The sequence below is a fragment of the Sinocyclocheilus anshuiensis genome, unplaced genomic scaffold (assembly GCF_001515605.1).
Source record: "Sinocyclocheilus anshuiensis isolate Anshui unplaced genomic scaffold, SAMN03320099.WGS_v1.1 scaffold2129, whole genome shotgun sequence".
Lineage (NCBI taxonomy): Eukaryota > Metazoa > Chordata > Actinopteri > Cypriniformes > Cyprinidae > Sinocyclocheilus > Sinocyclocheilus anshuiensis.
This window is the reverse complement of record NW_015552540.1, coordinates 77,412-89,187: the sequence shown is the minus strand read 5'-3', so window position 1 is coordinate 89,187 and position 11,776 is coordinate 77,412. Positions and strand designations below refer to the sequence as shown.

General features: G+C 36.3%; 1 protein-coding gene across 1 annotated transcript in view; it reads right to left on the bottom strand.

Annotated features, from left to right (window-relative positions):
• The window catches only part of LOC107663954 (mucin-15-like), a 10,959-nt gene extending 7,593 nt beyond the window's left edge, over positions 1-3,366 (bottom strand). The window contains exon 1 of the mRNA XM_016454378.1: positions 3,294-3,366. The gene's annotated coding sequence lies outside the window, so the exon portion shown is untranslated. The remainder of the gene's footprint in view (positions 1-3,293) is intronic.
• Positions 3,367-11,776: the final 8,410 nt, after the last annotated feature.

The following is an 11,776-nucleotide window of genomic DNA, read 5'->3' as shown; positions in this document are numbered from 1 at the left end:
GTCCACTTAGACTTATGCTCTCCTATACTCACATAATAACCTCTCCCTTATGACCTGAACCATTTGATTACCATCCCAGAAAGCCCAACCCAGTTTTCCAGTCTCTCTAGAAGTATGTTATGATCGACAGTGTCAAATGCAGCACTGAGATCTAGTAGTACCAGCACTGATATTTTGTCAGAATCAGAATTTAAGCGAATATAATTTATTATCTTAATAAGCGCTGTCTCTGTGCTGTGTGATATGGTCAGAAACCAGATTGAAAATTATCCAGGTATCCATTTGAGTTTAAGTAGTTGTTCAGCTGATTAAAAACTACCTTTTCAATAATCTTGCCTATAAAAGGAAGATTTGATATTGGTCTATAGTTGCTCAATATGGTGTTATCAAGATTATCAAGGTCTTAACAACTGCAGTTTAGTTGTAAACTGTAACTGTATGAAAGGTTTAAGTTTAGGATGTTCAGGGTTCATTCTGACTCCATTGAATCCAAGGTACTACATGTACGTTTTCACTGCTGTGCTGCAATAAACATCTTCATCAAGACCTTAAATGTCCTTATCATTTATTCTCACCTTTGTTTAAAATAAGAAACAAATCAGTCGAAATTATGTTAAATGTTTAAAGAAGTAGTTTAAAAGTTAGGAAAAGTTGAAAATTTACTCATCTTCAGGTCATCCAAGATTAATTTGTTTTTTCATCAAAAATGTTAAAAGTAAAATGTAAAATGTTGTTCAAATATAATATTTAACAATTTTCACACAATTCTAAATAATGATTAATAATTATGAATAAATAAACTTCTACGTGTAATAGTCATGACAAAAGAAGAAAACCTGGCAGTGTTTCTCAATGTGGGCTGTTTTCTGTTGGAAATTTTCCTTTATAGGGAGCAACCAACATCACATTTACTTTATTTGCTTTCTTGACCCTTTTAATTAGGCAACTTCTGTCCAAGCGTTTTCAGTTTACACTTTATATGGGCATTGGAAAATTTTGTTTGCAGAAGGTTCCTATTCAAATGAATAAAATGAAATTGAGCCATAAACTGCTCCTGGAGAACAAAAGCCTGGTGCCCACAACTACAGGGCTTCACATTATAAAGCTGTAGCACACAGTAGCTGTCGAGCTCCGACTTTACAGAAAACACACACTGTATTTATGGAAAGCTGAATAAAACTGAATAAAATATGAAGTGATCATTGCCATGTATGACAGCATACTAGAAGACAAGGTCAAATACTTAAACAAGTAAAGTGTAATACCAACGAAAGCATACAGTAGATGTTTGTTTTTTTAATAATTCATTTGGGGCCTCCTGCAATTTAAGACCTCATGGGTGAGCTGTGAACTGCATTTGACTGAGGGGAACCTGATGAATGGTGAAGTAACAGACTTATGCAGTTATTGTGTCAAATGTGAATGATTACAATACTAAATGAAATATGATTAGCAGCTGGACACTAAAACAGCATGAACATCATGTCCTTGAGTGATGATTTATTATATAGGGAGAAGCAAGCCAAACAATTTTGATCACAACAAAGCCAGTTCATTCCCTTAAAGAATAAAACTCCAGAAAGGTGTAAAATATGGGACCTTTAAGGTTTATAATGGTTCAGCAGAAGTTTTGCTCAAACATTTTATGGTATGCATGGAAGCCAAAAGAAAATGTTTTAAATGAGGCCTTTAGATAAAGCAATATTTTTTAAGTATCAGAGGAATGTTTTGTTCTATTGGGATACTCTGAGTTAAGTTGACTGGCCTCTGTGATATCTTACAGTTTTCTGAATTGAGGGCCAGAATGTGTTTTAATATATTTCTGGCTTTAGATGAGTGTGTATGTTGATGTTAGTGTGTCTGTGATACTGTCTTGGATTCAGACAGTGAAGGGAATGTTTAATGTTAGTATCATCTCTTACTCTACCTGTCAAGTAATGTTGTTAATTTCATGAACAGATCAATTAATAAACCTCTGCAGACAAGTTTATGCAATAAACTTTTACAGAAGGTTTGGAGAAAATGTTTAAGTTTTTCATTTAATATTTATATTTTATTTTATTTCAGATTTATATCAATTAACAAAAGCAATTTTTTTATAGCTTTAGTTTTAGTTAAAGGGTTAGTTCACCCAAAAATGAAAATTCTGTCATTAATTACTCACCCTCATGTCGTTTCAAACCCGTAAACTTCGTTCATCTTCGGAACACAAATGAAGATATTTCTGATGGAATCTGAGAGCTGTCTGACCCTCCCATAGACAGCAATACAACTGAAATGTTCCCAAGTCCAGAAACGTACCACGGAGATCTGTAAAATAATCCATGTGACATCAGGGGTTCAACCGCAATTATACGAAGCTACCAGAATACTTTTTGTGTGCAAAAGAAAAAAAAAAACGACTTTATTCAACAATTCGTCTCCTCCGTGTCACCCTGTAGCGCCATTTTGGAGAATATCCACTGGACGTAAACAGAGTATGCTGTTCTGTGTCAGCTGCATCACGCGGATACGCTGTTTCCGGTCAGATCAAATCACAACAGCGTAGGAAACAGATCCGGCGTGACACAGTTGACACAGAACAGCATACGTTGTTTACGTCCAACTGATACTCTCCAAGATGGCGCTACAGGGTGACGTGGAGACGAATTGTTGAATAAAGTTTTTTTTTTCTTTTGCGGACAAAAAGTATTCTCGTAGCTTCGTAAAATTATGGATGAACCCCTGATGTCACATGGATTATTTTACCGAACTCCTTGCTACGTTTCTGGACTTGGGAACATTTCAGTTGTATTGCTGTCTATGGAGGGTCAGACAGCTCTCAGATTCCATCAGAAATATCTTAATTTGTGCTCCGAAGATGAACAAAGGTCTTACGGGATTGAAACGACATGAGGGTGAGTAATTAATGACAGAATTTTCATTTTTGGGTGAACTAACCCTTTAACAATAATAGCGCTGGTTTGGAGAGGGTGAGGGGATTAAAGGAATAGATCACCCAAAAATAAAAATTATTGACTCACTTTAATGTGACCCTCATCCCAAAACCTTATTACCTTTTTCTGTTATCCAACACAACAGGATATAATTTCTGACCCTGGTCTGTTCCATACAACAAAAGCAGATGAAAACAACAACAACAAAAAACATGATAGACTTTGTTTAACAGCCATGGTCACCAATCATGTCCATTGTACTGCAGCTTAATATTTCAAACAACAGCATGATTACAAGAGTTTTGTTGCTTTTATACAACTGTTCAATGAAAAAGGTGGTAATATTGAGTAACTTACCTTTTAAACACAACGTTGGCAGTTATTTTGTTTACTTTTGCTCCAACAATGAAAACAGTTCCAGTCCTGATAAAGCCACGTCTCCAAGCAACACACAGTTTCCTTCCTAAATACATCCATGTGAAACAAATTGTGAACAAATCTGTTTACTGAATTATTTAATCACTCACTCATGTCACTAAATCCTTTCTGAATGAACCCTTGTTGCGGTGAATGATTCCCCACCAACACAGTCACTTGTCGCCACCTACTGGCATAACGATGTGGTGTAAGTGTTAAATGATTCCTTTTGTGGTTATTTCATTTTTGAAAAACGTTATGACAGAAAAAAAAATTATGTCCGTTTTTTTAGGTGAATCTCTTTAAGATGTAAATGTAGGCTTTAGTATAAATGTATTTTGTGGTATGCTCAAACCATGAGCATATCGCAAAATTAAAAAGATGGGCAATTCTTCATCTGAATGAAGTTATGTGAACCTGTTTTTGCACCTTATGTGTGAATCCATGAACTACAATAGACCTACTTATTTGGAAAGTTTGAAAAGCTACAAAATGGCTACAGTATTTATAGTGTTATAGAGACATGTTCAATAGCCTCAGTTAACCTGCAAAGTCTCAAACGGAACAAAAGACACTTTCTGCTGCCCAACATATGATTAAAGGTGAACAGACATACAATGATATATAAAGGTGTGTTAGAGCTGGAATCTTCCTGTCCAACCAGCAGAACCCAAACTCCATGACCACAGACTTTTCCTTTTCTCCTCCCCTCTCTCTTCTACAGGTTTTTTCACCCCAATTTTTTCAACCTTTTCAGCAGCTGCTTTTACGTTTATCACACTATTACATAAAATGTGGGAGTGGAGCTTAACTTCCCAGTCAAAGACCATCTTAGATGCATGATTATAATGATTAATATCCTCAGTAATAGTATATGATTCGCAGTGAGAGATTTTCTCTTCCCATAGACATTTTGTTCACCAAAGAACATCACAGATGTTTAGAGATCAGATCACTTATGTGACATTAATGCTTCCACATTTGGTCTAATGAACAATTGAAGGCTATTTTCACAGTCAAACTGAACACATAAAGTACTGACCTACATAACATAACCACCAGGTACAAACAATTCAACAACAACTTTTGATTTGCAGTTCTGGCAACGATATTGACCTTAGATATGTTGAACACAAGGAGATGGTTTTAGAAAAGACTTTGCTAGAAGAAAACAATTTGTGCAAACATTTAAGGGCATCTGGTGAGTGACTCAGAATAAGATCAGGGCTTAGAGCTACTCTTTTCCTAAGAACTGCTCACCTCCTAGGCACATGTGACTGCAGACCAGCACAGAGATAGAGAGAATAGAAATAGACGAAGAAAAGAGAGAGAGAGAATCCAGACCTAAAACGTTTCCAGATTTGGAGGAAAAACAGAGAGAGATAATAAGAGAGAGACTTTCCTCAGACATGAGCTCAGCATGCTGCTTCACTTATGTTTCACTGCTGATTGATACCCTGAGGAGGCCAGAAAGTGGCCTGTTTGAAGACTAAAGAATAAAAACTTGGAGTACCGCTGCATCTTAATTTTAGGGAATGTGAGATAAAACATTCCTTTGTGAGATTTTTTGACTTATGATCTGACCCTTTATCCATAAATCACATCTCAAAAAACTAGGTCACTTGGACACATTTTTTTGTATTCAGCTGGATTCTATCAATTACAGAGTCCATACAGATTACACACACACAAATAATGATACAAACCATAGAGTAACATAAAACTTCATATTACACTAATCCATGACAATTACTTAAAATTATGGTAATTTATCAAAACGCTCAAATACACACAAACGTGCACAGATGTATGTGAGAAAATTAAACGATGCATCTGGAGACTTGGAATACTTGTGTATTTTGTAATTCACAATGGGCCAAAAAATGTTTGTGACTTTTCCATCTTTATTTCATTCAACCCTTCATCCATCATTCTGTCTCACTGCCTTAATGCACATATATGTTAAATTGCAGACTTTTAGTGCAGAATGAAAGGAAAGGACGTGACATGTGGCCAAGTATGGTGTCACACACACTGTGAACACACACTCAGAGCAGTGGGCAGCCAATGCTGCGGCGCCCGGGGAACAGTTGGGGGTTCGGTGCCTTGCTTAAGGGTCTCCCCTCAGTCATGGTATTGAGGGTGGAGAGAGTGCTGTACATTCACTCCCCCCACCTACGAGCCATGCCAGACCTGAGACTCAAACCCACAACCTTACAAGTCCGGCTCTCTAACCATTAGGCCACGACTGCCCTGTCAAACATGAAGGCTTCAGTGCCAGTGGCTTAGCAGAGTGCGCCACTCAGTTGACACAATGTGTATGATGACTGCACATGTCATTAGGAAGATGTCATTCTCTCATTGTAGATTCACATCATGGACTTTTATTATCTTTAGATCTGTCACCTCATTTCAGTCCGTACTTTTGCATTGTTTGCAAATGGTTTGGTAGTTCAATAAAAAAACAACAACAACAAAAAAACAGTTGGCTTTTGTAGCACTGCACTAACAAAAACACTTAAGGTCTGTTCCAGTAACCATGGATTGTTCCTATAAACAATAAAATAGTGGAAAAAGTGTGATCTCTGAGAGAATTTTATTTTTAGTTTATGGCATTAGGCACAAGACTCACAGCCATCTGTGGTCAGAGTTTCTGTCACACTTTTATAACTGTTCTCAATAAATACTCATTCATCACAACAGTGGTGATTTTTTCTGACTTTTTCTTGTTCTTTCTTTCTTTCTTTTTTAAATAAAAAAATCCAATAGAATTAATTAAAAATTTGCTAGCTACATCATTCTTGGTAACATGTTCAATCTACTTTGAAGTGCTTTTTAAATAAAACACAGTGGCAAAAAAATACAAGGCTACAAATGAAAAGAAAACAAACTCACTGTCAGCTGTATTTTATTAAATGTGACAGATATTTTTTAAAAGCCCAGAATGACCTTGGCACTTTCCCTCTCAATCCATTTGAGAGGAATGTGGAGTTTAATTAGGAAGAACTCAGCTTGGTTGAGTTCAGCATTATCATCCACAGAACAGATGTAATCACAGCTCATAGGGGGCCAATGCTGTGCATTTTTGACACACCATAATGAATAAGCATTGAGTCATGAAACCAGTGACGAATATGTCTGTGAATAATGAATATGTCTGTAAGTAATGAGCTCTGTAGATAACATATAAGTACATACAGTATAACTAAGCTGCCTATATGGTAACGCTTTAGAATAGGGACCAATTCTCACTATTAACTAATTGCTTATTAGCATGCCTATTAGTAACATATTGGCTGTTTATTAGTACTTACAAAGCGCACATTCTGGATGACCATATTCTACATCCCTAATCCTATACCCAATACCTAAACTTAACAACTACCTTACTAACTATTAATAAGCAGCAAATTAGGAGTTTATTGGGGCAAAAGTCAATTAATAGCAAGAACTGGACCAGTGTGACCATACTGGTCCATACACACACACACACACACACACACACACACATATATATATACAGTATATGTATATATATATATATAAGGCAGTTTCTCTTTCTCAGTCTTTCTCATTTTTTCTGCAACAATCTCACATTGACATCACAAAATGATTATTGCACAAGACAACAGGCCTAATTTTCCTGAGAACTTAATTGACTAGCCCCGGACTAACATTGTATAAACATTTGCTGTTTTTTCGTCAGATTCTTATGCTGGGAATATGTCTATTTTCAGTCACAGTGTGGTAGGACATGATGTGGCGTGATCTGCCTGACTCTGGCAGTGTCTTGGGCACAATGAAGGCATTTATGAAGCTCAGACGAAGTGAGACAGAACTGCTTCTGCGGCAGCGTTCCTGGCAGATGCACGGAGGTTTAACACTACCGCAGCTATTCCCGTTGAGCACGCTCCAACCATTACTACACCAGAGAAAGCCCAGTGTAGTTGGCCCAGCGTGGGTCTCTTCCAACTGCTTCAGTGCTCCCAACACCTTACTGCATATGGAAAGCATGTGTGATCCTCCTCCCTGCGTTAAATGAGGACCAAGATGCTCTAAACATTTCCACTGTTTGAATATTTTGCACACCTTAGGAGTTTGCAGCAACACTCAGTTATAATGAAAATTGAAGCGTGTTTATGTATGTGCTCGTTGAGCCCGGTCTCATGAAAATGCATATAAATAGTACCAAATAAAAACCAAAACTCGCTGTATTGATACGCAAAAATGGACTTTGGCGTGTATATGCTACGCACGTGTTTGGCGTGCATATAATACGCAGTTTTCGCGTGCATATGATACGAAATTTGTTGGCGTGCATATGATACGCATCTACCCCACAACCCTAATCCTACCCATCGTGTAGCATATACACGCCAAAGTCCATTTTTGCGTATCAATACCACGAGTTTTGGTTTTTATTTGGCGTACTATTTATATGCACTTTCATGAGATCGGGTTAGCTCTTTTACTCTCCTTCTCTAGCCCTCATCCTGCTTTTATGTATGATGGTGTTTAACAGGCCTTGGAAAGACCAACTGCTCTGTGTGCCCATGCCAGTTAAAATGGACTCGTCATTATTTGCCTCTTTTAAACACTTTGTAATGCTGACATCACTGTTCTGGTCAGCAGGAGATCCTTGAATGGATCCAGAGTGACTTAAAACTTATAATCCTCCTAACAGTGTGATACATTAAATGGCCTTTCACCAACATAAAACTGCTTCAAAGTGCTGAGCTGATATATTGTGGGTGAAGTGCAAATTATTGTATGAATGGTGAGCTCATATTGTCTGTTAGAGCATAGAACAAGCAGCCAAGAGAATATTTTCAAAGTCTCATGATATTGGAGTGATTTATGCTATCTGTTACAATACTTTTCGGAACTGGCCCCCGCATATCACCACAGACCATACTTCAAAGCTCCGGCTACATCATATTTACCCAATGTTTATCTGTTAGGAATCTTTTTTATATAACACATCAGTTTCCCAGCAAAACCAATGAGTCCGGATAAACATATCATGGCTTCAACACCTTTTTTCTTTTTCTTTTTAGTACATTCACTACAGCAATCCATTATTATCATTGAAAGAAAGTGTTTTGGAATTCTGTCTAATTTATCTTACTCTGTGTTTTCCTTCAGAGTTTTTTACTTCCTTATTCCTTCTCACACATTTGCCATTGGTGCTTGTTCTCTCTCTCTCTCTCTGTATTTGAAGCAAGAATGTATTTGATTTGTGTATTTGATGAATGAAAGTTATGAAGTTTATTAAAGTAATATACAAGTTGATGGATTTAATACAAGTAATAAATAACTTGAAAAAGACCTAGAATTACGCATTCTCCCTTTTACACATACAGACACAGAATCACAAAAACATGATCATATTGGTAAAATGTAAAATATTGAAAATGTATTTACCTACAGGAGACCAACACGCAACATACATGGACAGAGTGCAGATCATTGCGGTCTCTAAATGCCATCTTAAACTTTTAGACACAGCATTTATGAATGGGGAAATTAAGTTGTAAAAAGGTCTCATACATTTAATAATTTATTAATATGTTTAAATTATTTTGTTATTCTTATAATGTACCAATGTAACATTTATCAATATTAATTGTTACATAGGAGTCAATGGGATAAATTGTTACAACAATACATTTGAAGCCATTTTTACAAACGTGGCCAGGTTTGAATTAAATACAATTGCACATGCATGATCATTATTTGGAGAATGAGACAGAGCTTCATGAAAATGTCTCTACTGGCACCGGATCTTTTATTTATACTATATAAGACTTAAATGGGTGTAAAATATTGTTGTAGAAACAGGGCAAAATCCATGTATAATTTATGATGTGATGACATCAGAACTACCAGTTGCTAAACATCACAATTTTAGTGAACTTTTGGGGGATAAATAAATAAATATAAATAAATAAATAAATACACAACACTTACATAATACACTAAATACACTTACACTTAAATACACTTTATACATAAAAACACTTCCAATTAGCAACATTATAGTAAAACAAGCACAAATGGTATTAAATAGAAATGTATAATAATTCAGTAGATTAAAGATGAGCATTTGCTGTGAATTGCTCCATTTTTTATTTCCCCCTTTTTTTATAGTCCAGGGTGATGAATTAAGCACAGAGCACAGAGAGCCCTCTTGTGTGCAAAAACAGGGAAAATGTCCTTCCTGCCAGACAGATCATCATTTACAGTCTTATCCATATTTGTGTTGGTAGCTGTTGCTCTGTATCTCTCATTTTTCTCCCTCTTCTTTCTGTCAGTTTCACCTTTATTGCTTGTTATTTTTTCATTTTTTGAGATGGCACATTTTAGACTGGTCGACAGGGAACAAGGCGAATCTCTCTGTCTCTCAGTCCTTGAGTACTCATTTTTTCCACTCATTATGACAGAGCAGTATACATACTGAATCCTCCTGCGTCTGCCTGCAGAGTCGCTGTACAGATGACTGCAGTCTTTGGCTTCTACTCCTGACTAATAACTCAAAAACCTGCACAGCCACTTAGTTTAATCCTACACAAACACTGAAGTATTTACAGGGAAGCTTTAAAAAGAAATATAAACCAGAACAACCCATTTAATACTTAGGTTGACTTAACATAAGGTGCAATACTGGTAATGCAATGGATCACCTGAGAGGGAAAGAACTCTTACATTGACCAAAAATATAAATAAACTAAGGAAACACTGATACGTGTATTTTAATGATCTGTTTCAGTCATATATTTATAATAAATTTTAGACATAATTTGGAACCAACTGACATACTACCTTTTATTATTAATTAAATAACTACGTTACATACAAAAGTGTTACTTATTTGTGACCCTGGACCACAAAACCAGTCTTAAGTAGCACGGGTATATTTGTAGCAATAGCCAAAAATACATTGTATGGGTCAAAATTATTGATTTTTCTTTTATGCCAAAAATCATTAGGACGTTAAGTAAAGATCATATTCCATAAAGATATTTTGTAAATTTCCTACTGTAAATATATCAAAACTTAATTTTTGCATTTAGTAATAAGCATTGCTAAGAACTTCATTTGGACAACTTTAAAGGTGATTTTCTCAGTATTTAGATTTTTTTGCACCCTCAGATTCCAGATTTTCAGATAGTTGTTTCTCGGCCAAATATTGTCCTATCCTAACAAACCATACATCAATGGAAAGCTTATTTATTCAGGTTTGAGAAGCTGGATTTCAAAAAATTGACCCTCATGACTGGTTTTGTGGTCCAGGGTCACATTTATAAGGAATAACCATAAATAAAACAAAAATGACATGACAAAATTAGTAGTGCCAGGCACGCGCACCCTCATTTAGAATAAACCGGATTCTTGTGGAATGGAGGTAAAAACAATGGAATGTGCCTACGTGTCTGTTGTGAGCTTTGCAGAATTTTGCGTGAGAACTTAATGCACACATAAATATGCAGTACACAAATACAAATGATTATAAACACATAATTAATAAAGGCATATTTTAGTATGCTTGTATGCAGCATTGAGTCTTTACACAGAATTTGGAGCAGGCAAAGACTGAGCCACCTCAGAGCAGCCTTGACTGTGTACTGTATGTCAGGGTTTATTTTAGGCCTACTTGTGTTTTAGGTCTCAAATGCCCTGCACAACATTTCAGACAGAGAGGAGCAAACAAAAGGAACATGTGTTTTGGAAGTTTCGATGACTTCTTACAAGCAATCCAATAAATCATAGTGGATTAATGAATGGGGAAAAAAAGCACCCGCACAGAGCCATTTGTCCAAATCCACATGTGTAGCTCATTAGAGACGGTGGTTCTTTCTAAACATACACATCCTCTGATCTCACTAATATGTACTAGCGCTTTGGGGATTTACCAAATTACACAACAGGGAAGGGGTGCATTTGTTTATTTCTTTATTTTATTGTTTACTCGTTTTTTGTTTGGAAATCAGACAATGCGAGCCATTCTTGCTCACTGCAGAGGTTTTGTTTCCATTTGTGATCATTGGGGAATAATCATAGCATAATCATTTTGGCATAGTTTGAATGGAGGCTGATGGACTCAGACTCTTAGTAATGGAGGACAAAATGCCCCCCACTATGTAGGCTGTTTTGTGCTATGTGGATACCGTTAGTAGACAACAGGAGAAGAGTCTCATGCTGAAGTTATACCAGGAAAGACTGACGAGTGGAAGATGAGGCAGCCCTACACATAAAGAAGCACCTATATTACAACTGCCACTGATTATTGGACTCATTTAAATGTAAATTTAAATTCTAATCTGACATTTCACATTCTTTTGCATACACTGAACACATAGATGGCCATACCTGAGTAAATATTGGGCCAATTACAGTTCAGATTCTCTTTCTTGAAAGATTCT